Source organism: Phlebotomus papatasi, unplaced genomic scaffold (assembly GCF_024763615.1).
Source record: "Phlebotomus papatasi isolate M1 unplaced genomic scaffold, Ppap_2.1 HiC_scaffold_67, whole genome shotgun sequence".
Taxonomy (NCBI): Eukaryota; Metazoa; Arthropoda; class Insecta; order Diptera; family Psychodidae; genus Phlebotomus; species Phlebotomus papatasi.
In genome coordinates, this window is record NW_026604871.1 from 90,108 (window position 1) to 97,640 (window position 7,533).

Here is a 7,533-nt window from a genome sequence, read left to right on the forward strand (position 1 = left end):
AGGAATCCTCTGACCACAGAAGGTATCTGAAGAGTCTTGGGCATAATATGCAAGAAAATCCCAAAAGATCTGGGATTTCTTGGAGAAAGCTCCAGGAATCCTCTGACCACAGAAGGTATCTGAAGAGTCTTGGGCATAATATGCAAGAAAATCCCAAAAGATCTGGGATTTCTTGGAGGAAGCTCCAGAAATCCTCTGACCACGGAAGGTATCTGAAGAGTCTTGGGCATAATATGCAAGAAAATCCCAAAAGATCTGGGATTTCTTGGAGGAAGCTCCAGGAATCCTCTGACCACGGAAGGTATCTGAAGAGTCTTGGGCATAATATGCAAGAAAATCCCAAAAGATCTGGGATTTCCTTGAGAAAGCTCCAGGAATCCTCTGACCACAGAAGGTATCTGAAGAGTCTTGGGCATAATATGCAAGAAAATCCCAAAAGATCTGGGATTTCCTGGAGAAAGCTCCAGGAATCCTCTGACCACAGAAGGTATCTGAAGAGTCTTGGCATAATATGCAAGAAAATCCCAAAAGATCTGGGATTTCCTGGAGAAAGCTCCAGGAATCCTCTGACCACAGAAGGTATCTGAAGAGTCTTGGGCATAATATGCAAGAAAATCCCAAAAGATCTGGGATTTCTTGGAGGAAGCTCCAGGAATCCTCTGACCACAGAAGGTATCTGAAGAGTCTTGGGCATAATATGCAAGAAAATCCCAAAAGATCTGGGATTTCTTGGAGGAAGCTCCAGGAATCCTCTGACCACAGAAGGTATCTGAAGAGTCTTGGGCATAATATGCAAGAAAATCCCAAAAGATCTGGGATTTCCTTGAGGAAGCTCCAGGAATCCTCTGACCACAGAAGGTATCTGAAGAGTCTTGCGCATAATATGCAAGAAAATCCCAAAAGATCTGGGATTTCCTTGAGAAAGCTCCAGGAATCCTCTGACCACAGAAGGTATCTGAAGAGTCTTGGCATAATATGCAAGAAAATCCCAAAAGATCTGGGATTTCCTTGAGAAAGCTCCAGGAATCCTCTGACCACAGAAGGTATCTGAAGAGTCTTGGGCATAATATGCAAGAAAATCCCAAAAGATCTGGGATTTCCTTGAGAAAGCTCCAGGAATCCTCTGACCACAGAAGGTATCTGAAGAGTCTTGGGCATAATATGCAAGAAAATCCCAAAAGATCTGGGATTTCCTTGGAGAAAGCTCCAGGAATCCTCTGACCACAGAAGGTATCTGAAGAGTCTTGGGCATAATATGCAAGAAAAATCCCAAAAGATCTGGGATTTCTTGGAGAAGCTCCAGGAATCCTCTGACCACAGAAGGTATCTGAAGAGTCTTGGGCATAATATGCAAGAAAATCCCAAAAGATCTGGGATTTCCTGAGGAAGCTCCAGGAATCCTCTGACCACAGAAGGTATCTGAAGAGTCTTGGGCTAATATGCAAGAAAATCCCAAAAGATCTGGGTTTCCTGAGGAAGCTCCAGGAATCCTCTGACCACAGAAGGTATCTGAAGAGTCTTGGGCATAATATGCAAGAAAATCCCAAAAGATCTGGGATTTCTTGGAGGAAGCTCCAGGAATCCTCTGACCACAGAAGGTATCTGAAGAGTCTTGGGCATAATATGCAAGAAAATCCCAAAAGATCTGGGATTTCTTCGAGGAAGCTCCAGGAATCCTCTGACCACGGAAGGTATCTGAAGAGTCTTGGGCATAATATGCAAGAAAATCCCAAAAGATCTGGGATTTCCTTGAGAAAGCTCCAGGAATCCTCTGACCACAGAAGGTATCTGAAGAGTCTTGGGCATAATATGCAAGAAAATCCCAAAAGATCTGGGATTTCCTTGAGAAAGCTCCAGGAATCCTCTGACCACAGAAGGTATCTGAAGAGTCTTGGGCATAATATGCAAGAAAATCCCAAAAGATCTGGGATTTCCTTGAGAAAGCTCCAGGAATCCTCTGACCACAGAAGGTATCTGAAGAGTCTTGGGCATAATATGCAAGAAAATCCCAAAAGATCTGGGATTTCCTGGAGAAAGCTCCAGGAATCCTCTGACCACGGAAGGTATCTGAAGAGTCTTGGGCATAATATGCAAGAAAATCCCAAAAGATCTGGGATTTCCTTGAGAAAGCTCCAGGAATCCTCTGACCACAGAAGGTATCTGAAGAGTCTTGGGCATAATATGCAAGAAAATCCCAAAAGATCTGGGATTTCTTGGAGGAAGCTCCAGGAATCCTCTGACCACAGAAGGTATCTGAAGAGTCTTGGGCATAATATGCAAGAAAATCCCAAAAGATCTGGGATTTCCTGAGGAAGCTCCAGGAATCCTCTGACCACAGAAGGTATCTGAAGAGTCTTGGCATAATATGCAAGAAAATCCCAAAAGATCTGGGATTTCTTGGAGGAAGCTCCAGGAATCCTCTGACCACAGAAGGTATCTGAAGAGTCTTGGGCATAATATGCAAGAAAATCCCAAAAGATCTGGGATTTCTTCGAGGAAGCTCCAGGAATCCTCTGACCACGGAAGGTATCTGAAGAGTCTTGGGCATAATATGCAAGAAAATCCCAAAAGATCTGGGATTTCCTTGAGAAAGCTCCAGGAATCCTCTGACCACAGAAGGTATCTGAAGAGTCTTGGGCATAATATGCAAGAAAATCCCAAAAGATCTGGGATTTCCTGGAGAAAGCTCCAGGAATCCTCTGACCACGGAAGGTATCTGAAAAGTCTTGGGCATAATATGCAAGAAAATCCCAAAAGATCTGGGATTTCCTGGAGAAAGCTCCAGGAATCCTCTGACCACAGAAGGTATCTGAAGAGTCTTGGGCATAATATGCAAGAAAATCCCAAAAGATCTGGGATTTCCTGGAGAAAGCTCCAGGAATCCTCTGACCACGGAAGGTATCTGAAAAGTCTTGGGCATAATATGCAAGAAAATCCCAAAAGATCTGGGATTTCCTTGAGAAAGCTCCAGGAATCCTCTGACCACAGAAGGTATCTGAAGAGTCTTGGGCATAATATGCAAGAAAATCCAAAAGATCTGGGATTTCTTGGAGGAAGCTCCAGGAATCCTCTGACCACAGAAGGTATCTGAAGAGTCTTGGCATAATATGCAAGAAAATCCCAAAAGATCTGGGATTTCCTGAGGAAGCTCCAGGAATCCTCTGACCACAGAAGGTATCTGAAGAGTCTTGGGCATAATATGCAAGAAAATCCCAAAAGATCTGGGATTTCTTGGAGGAAGCTCCAGGAATCCTCTGACCACAGAAGGTATCTGAAGAGTCTTGGGCATAATATGCAAGAAAATCCCAAAAGATCTGGGATTTCTTCGAGGAAGCTCCAGGAATCCTCTGACCACGAAGGTATCTGAAGAGTCTTGGGCATAATATGCAAGAAAATCCCAAAAGATCTGGGATTTCCTTGAGAAAGCTCCAGGAATCCTCTGACCACAGAAGGTATCTGAAGAGTCTTGGGCATAATATGCAAGAAAAATCCCAAAAGATCTGGGATTTCCTGGAGAAAGCTCCAGGAATCCTCTGACCACGGAAGGTATCTGAAAAGTCTTGGGCATAATATGCAAGAAAATCCCAAAAGATCTGGGATTTCCTGGAGAAAGCTCCAGGAATCCTCTGACCACAGAAGGTATCTGAAGAGTCTTGGGCATAATATGCAAGAAAATCCCAAAAGATCTGGGATTTCCTGGAGAAAGCTCCAGGAATCCTCTGACCACAGAAGGTATCTGAAGAGTCTTGGGCATAATATGCAAGAAAATCCCAAAAGATCTGGGATTTCTTGGAGGAAGCTCCAGAAATCCTCTGACCACGGAAGGTATCTGAAGAGTCTTGGGCATAATATGCAAGAAAATCCCAAAAGATCTGGGATTTCTTGGAGGAAGCTCCAGGAATCCTCTGACCACGGAAGGTATCTGAAGAGTCTTGGGCATAATATGCAAGAAAATCCCAAAAGATCTGGGATTTCCTTGAGAAAGCTCCAGGAATCCTCTGACCACAGAAGGTATCTGAAGAGTCTTGGGCATAATATGCAAGAAAATCCCAAAAGATCTGGGATTTCCTGGAGAAAGCTCCAGGAATCCTCTGACCACAGAAGGTATCTGAAGAGTCTTGGGCATAATATGCAAGAAAATCCCAAAAGATCTGGGATTTCCTGGCGAAAGCTCCAGGAATCCTCTGACCACAGAAGGTATCTGAAGAGTCTTGGGCATAATATGCAAGAAAATCCCAAAAGATCTGGGATTTCTTGGAAGAAGCTCCAGAAATCCTCTGACCACGGAAGGTATCTGAAGAGTCTTGGGCATAATATGCAAGAAAATCCCAAAAGATCTGGGATTTCTTCGAGGAAGCTCCAGGAATCCTCTGACCACGGAAGGTATCTGAAGAGTCTTGGGCATAATATGCAAGAAAATCCCAAAAGATCTGGGATTTCCTGGAGAAAGCTCCAGGAATCCTCTGACCACGGAAGGTATCTGAAAAGTCTTGGGCATAATATGCAAGAAAATCCCAAAAGATCTGGGATTTCCTGGAGAAAGCTCCAGGAATCCTCTGACCACAGAAGGTATCTGAAGAGTCTTGGGCATAATATGCAAGAAAATCCCAAAAGATCTGGGATTTCCTGGAGAAAGCTCCAGGAATCCTCTGACCACAGAAGGTATCTGAAGAGTCTTGGGCATAATATGCAAGAAAATCCCAAAAGATCTGGGATTTCTTGGAGGAAGCTCCAGAAATCCTCTGACCACGGAAGGTATCTGAAGAGTCTTGGGCATAATATGCAAGAAAATCCCAAAAGATCTGGGATTTCTTGGAGGAAGCTCCAGGAATCCTCTGACCACGGAAGGTATCTGAAGAGTCTTGGGCATAATATGCAAGAAAATCCCAAAAGATCTGGGATTTCCTTGAGAAAGCTCCAGGAATCCTCTGACCACAGAAGGTATCTGAAGAGTCTTGGGCATAATATGCAAGAAAATCCCAAAAGATCTGGGATTTCCTGAGGAAGCTCCAGGAATCCTCTGACCACAGAAGGTATCTGAAGAGTCTTGGGCATAATATGCAAGAAAATCCCAAAAGATCTGGGATTTCTTGGAGGAAGCTCCAGGAATCCTCTGACCACAGAAGGTATCTGAAGAGTCTTGGGCATAATATGCAAGAAAATCCCAAAAGATCTGGGATTTCTTCGAGGAAGCTCCAGGAATCCTCTGACCACGGAAGGTATCTGAAGAGTCTTGGGCATAATATGCAAGAAAATCCCAAAAGATCTGGGATTTCCTTGAGAAAGCTCCAGGAATCCTCTGACCACAGAAGGTATCTGAAGAGTCTTGGGCATAATATGCAAGAAAATCCCAAAAGATCTGGGATTTCCTGGAGAAAGCTCCAGGAATCCTCTGACCACGGAAGGTATCTGAAAAGTCTTGGGCATAATATGCAAGAAAATCCCCAAAAGATCTGGGATTTCCTGGAGAAAGCTCCAGGAATCCTCTGACCACAGAAGGTATCTGAAGAGTCTTGGGCATAATATGCAAGAAAATCCCAAAAGATCTGGGATTTCCTGGAGAAAGCTCCAGGAATCCTCTGACCACAGAAGGTATCTGAAGAGTCTTGGGCATAATATGCAAGAAAATCCCAAAAGATCTGGGATTTCTTGGAGGAAGCTCCAGAAATCCTCTGACCACGGAAGGTATCTGAAGAGTCTTGGGCATAATATGCAAGAAAATCCCAAAAGATCTGGGATTTCTTGGAGGAAGCTCCAGGAATCCTCTGACCACGGAAGGTATCTGAAGAGTCTTGGGCATAAATGCAAGAAAATCCCAAAAGATCTGGGATTTCCTTGAGAAAGCTCCAGGAATCCTCTGACCACAGAAGGTATCTGAAGAGGTCTTGGGCATAATATGCAAGAAAATCCCAAAAGATCTGGGATTTCCCTGGAGAAAGCTCCAGGAATCCTCTGACCACAGAAGGTATCTGAAGAGTCTTGGGCATAATATGCAAGAAAATCCCAAAAGATCTGGGATTTCCTGGCGAAAGCTCCAGGAATCCTCTGACCACAGAAGGTATCTGAAGAGTCTTGGCATAATATGCAAGAAAATCCCAAAAGATCTGGGATTTCTTGGAAGAAGCTCCAGAAATCCTCTGACCACGGAAGGTATCTGAAGAGTCTTGGGCATAATATGCAAGAAAATCCCAAAAGATCTGGGATTTCTTGGAGGAAGCTCCAGAAATCCTCTGACCACAGAAGGTATCTGAAGAGTCTTGGGCATAATATGCAAGAAAATCCCAGAAGATCTGGGATTTCCTGGAGAAAGCTCCAGGAATCCTCTGACCACAGAAGGTATCTGAAGAGTCTTGGGCATAATATGCAAGAAAATCCCAAAAGATCTGGGATTTCTTGGAGGAAGCTCCAGGAATCCTCTGACCACAGAAGGTATCTGAAGAGTCTTGGGCATAATATGCAAGAAAATCCCAAAAGATCTGGGATTTCTTGGAGGAAGCTCCAGGAATCCTCTGACCACAGAAGGTATCTGAAGAGTCTTGGGCATAATATGCAAGAAAATCCCAAAAGATCTGGGATTTCTGAGGAAGCTCCAGGAATCCTCTGACCACAGAAGGTATCTGAAGAGTCTTGGGGCAATAATATGCAAGGAAAATCCCGAAAGATCTGGGATTTCCTTGAGAAAGCTCCAGGAATCCTCTGACCACAGAAGGTATCTGAAGAGTCTTGGGCATAATATGCAAGAAAATCCCAAAAGATCTGGGATTTCCTGGAGAAAGCTCCAGGAATCCTCTGACCACAGAAGGTATCTGAAAAGTCTTGGGCATAATATGCAAGAAAATCCCAAAAGATCTGGGATTTCCTGGAGAAAGCTCCAGGAATCCTCTGACCACAGAAGGTATCTGAAGAGTCTTGGGCATAATATGCAAGAAAATCCCAAAAGATCTGGGATTTCCCTGGAGAAAGCTCCAGGAATCCTCTGACCACAGAAGGTATCTGAAGAGTCTTGGGCATAATATGCAAGAAAAATCCCAAAAGATCTGGGATTTCTTGGAGGAAGCTCCAGAAATCCTCTGACCACGGAAGGTATCTGAAGAGTCTTGGGGCATAATATGCAAGAAAATCCCAAAAGATCTGGGATTTCTTGGAGGAAGCTCCAGGAATCCTCTGACCACGGAAGGTATCTGAAGAGTCTTGGCATAATATGCAAGAAAATCCCAAAAGATCTGGGATTTCCTTGAGAAAAGCTCCAGGATCCTCTGACCACAGAAGGTATCTGAAGAGTCTTGGGCATAATATGCAAGAAAATCCCAAAAGATCTGGGATTTTCCTGGAGAAAGCTCCAGGAATCCTCTGACCACAGAAGGTATCTGAAGAGGTCTTGGGCATAATATGCAAGAAAATCCCAAAAGATCTGGGATTTCTGGAGAAAGCTCCAGGAATCCTCTGACCACAGAAGGTATCTGAAGAGTCTTGGGCATAATATGCAAGAAAATCCCAAAAGATCTGGGATTTCTTGGAAGAAGCTCCAGAAAT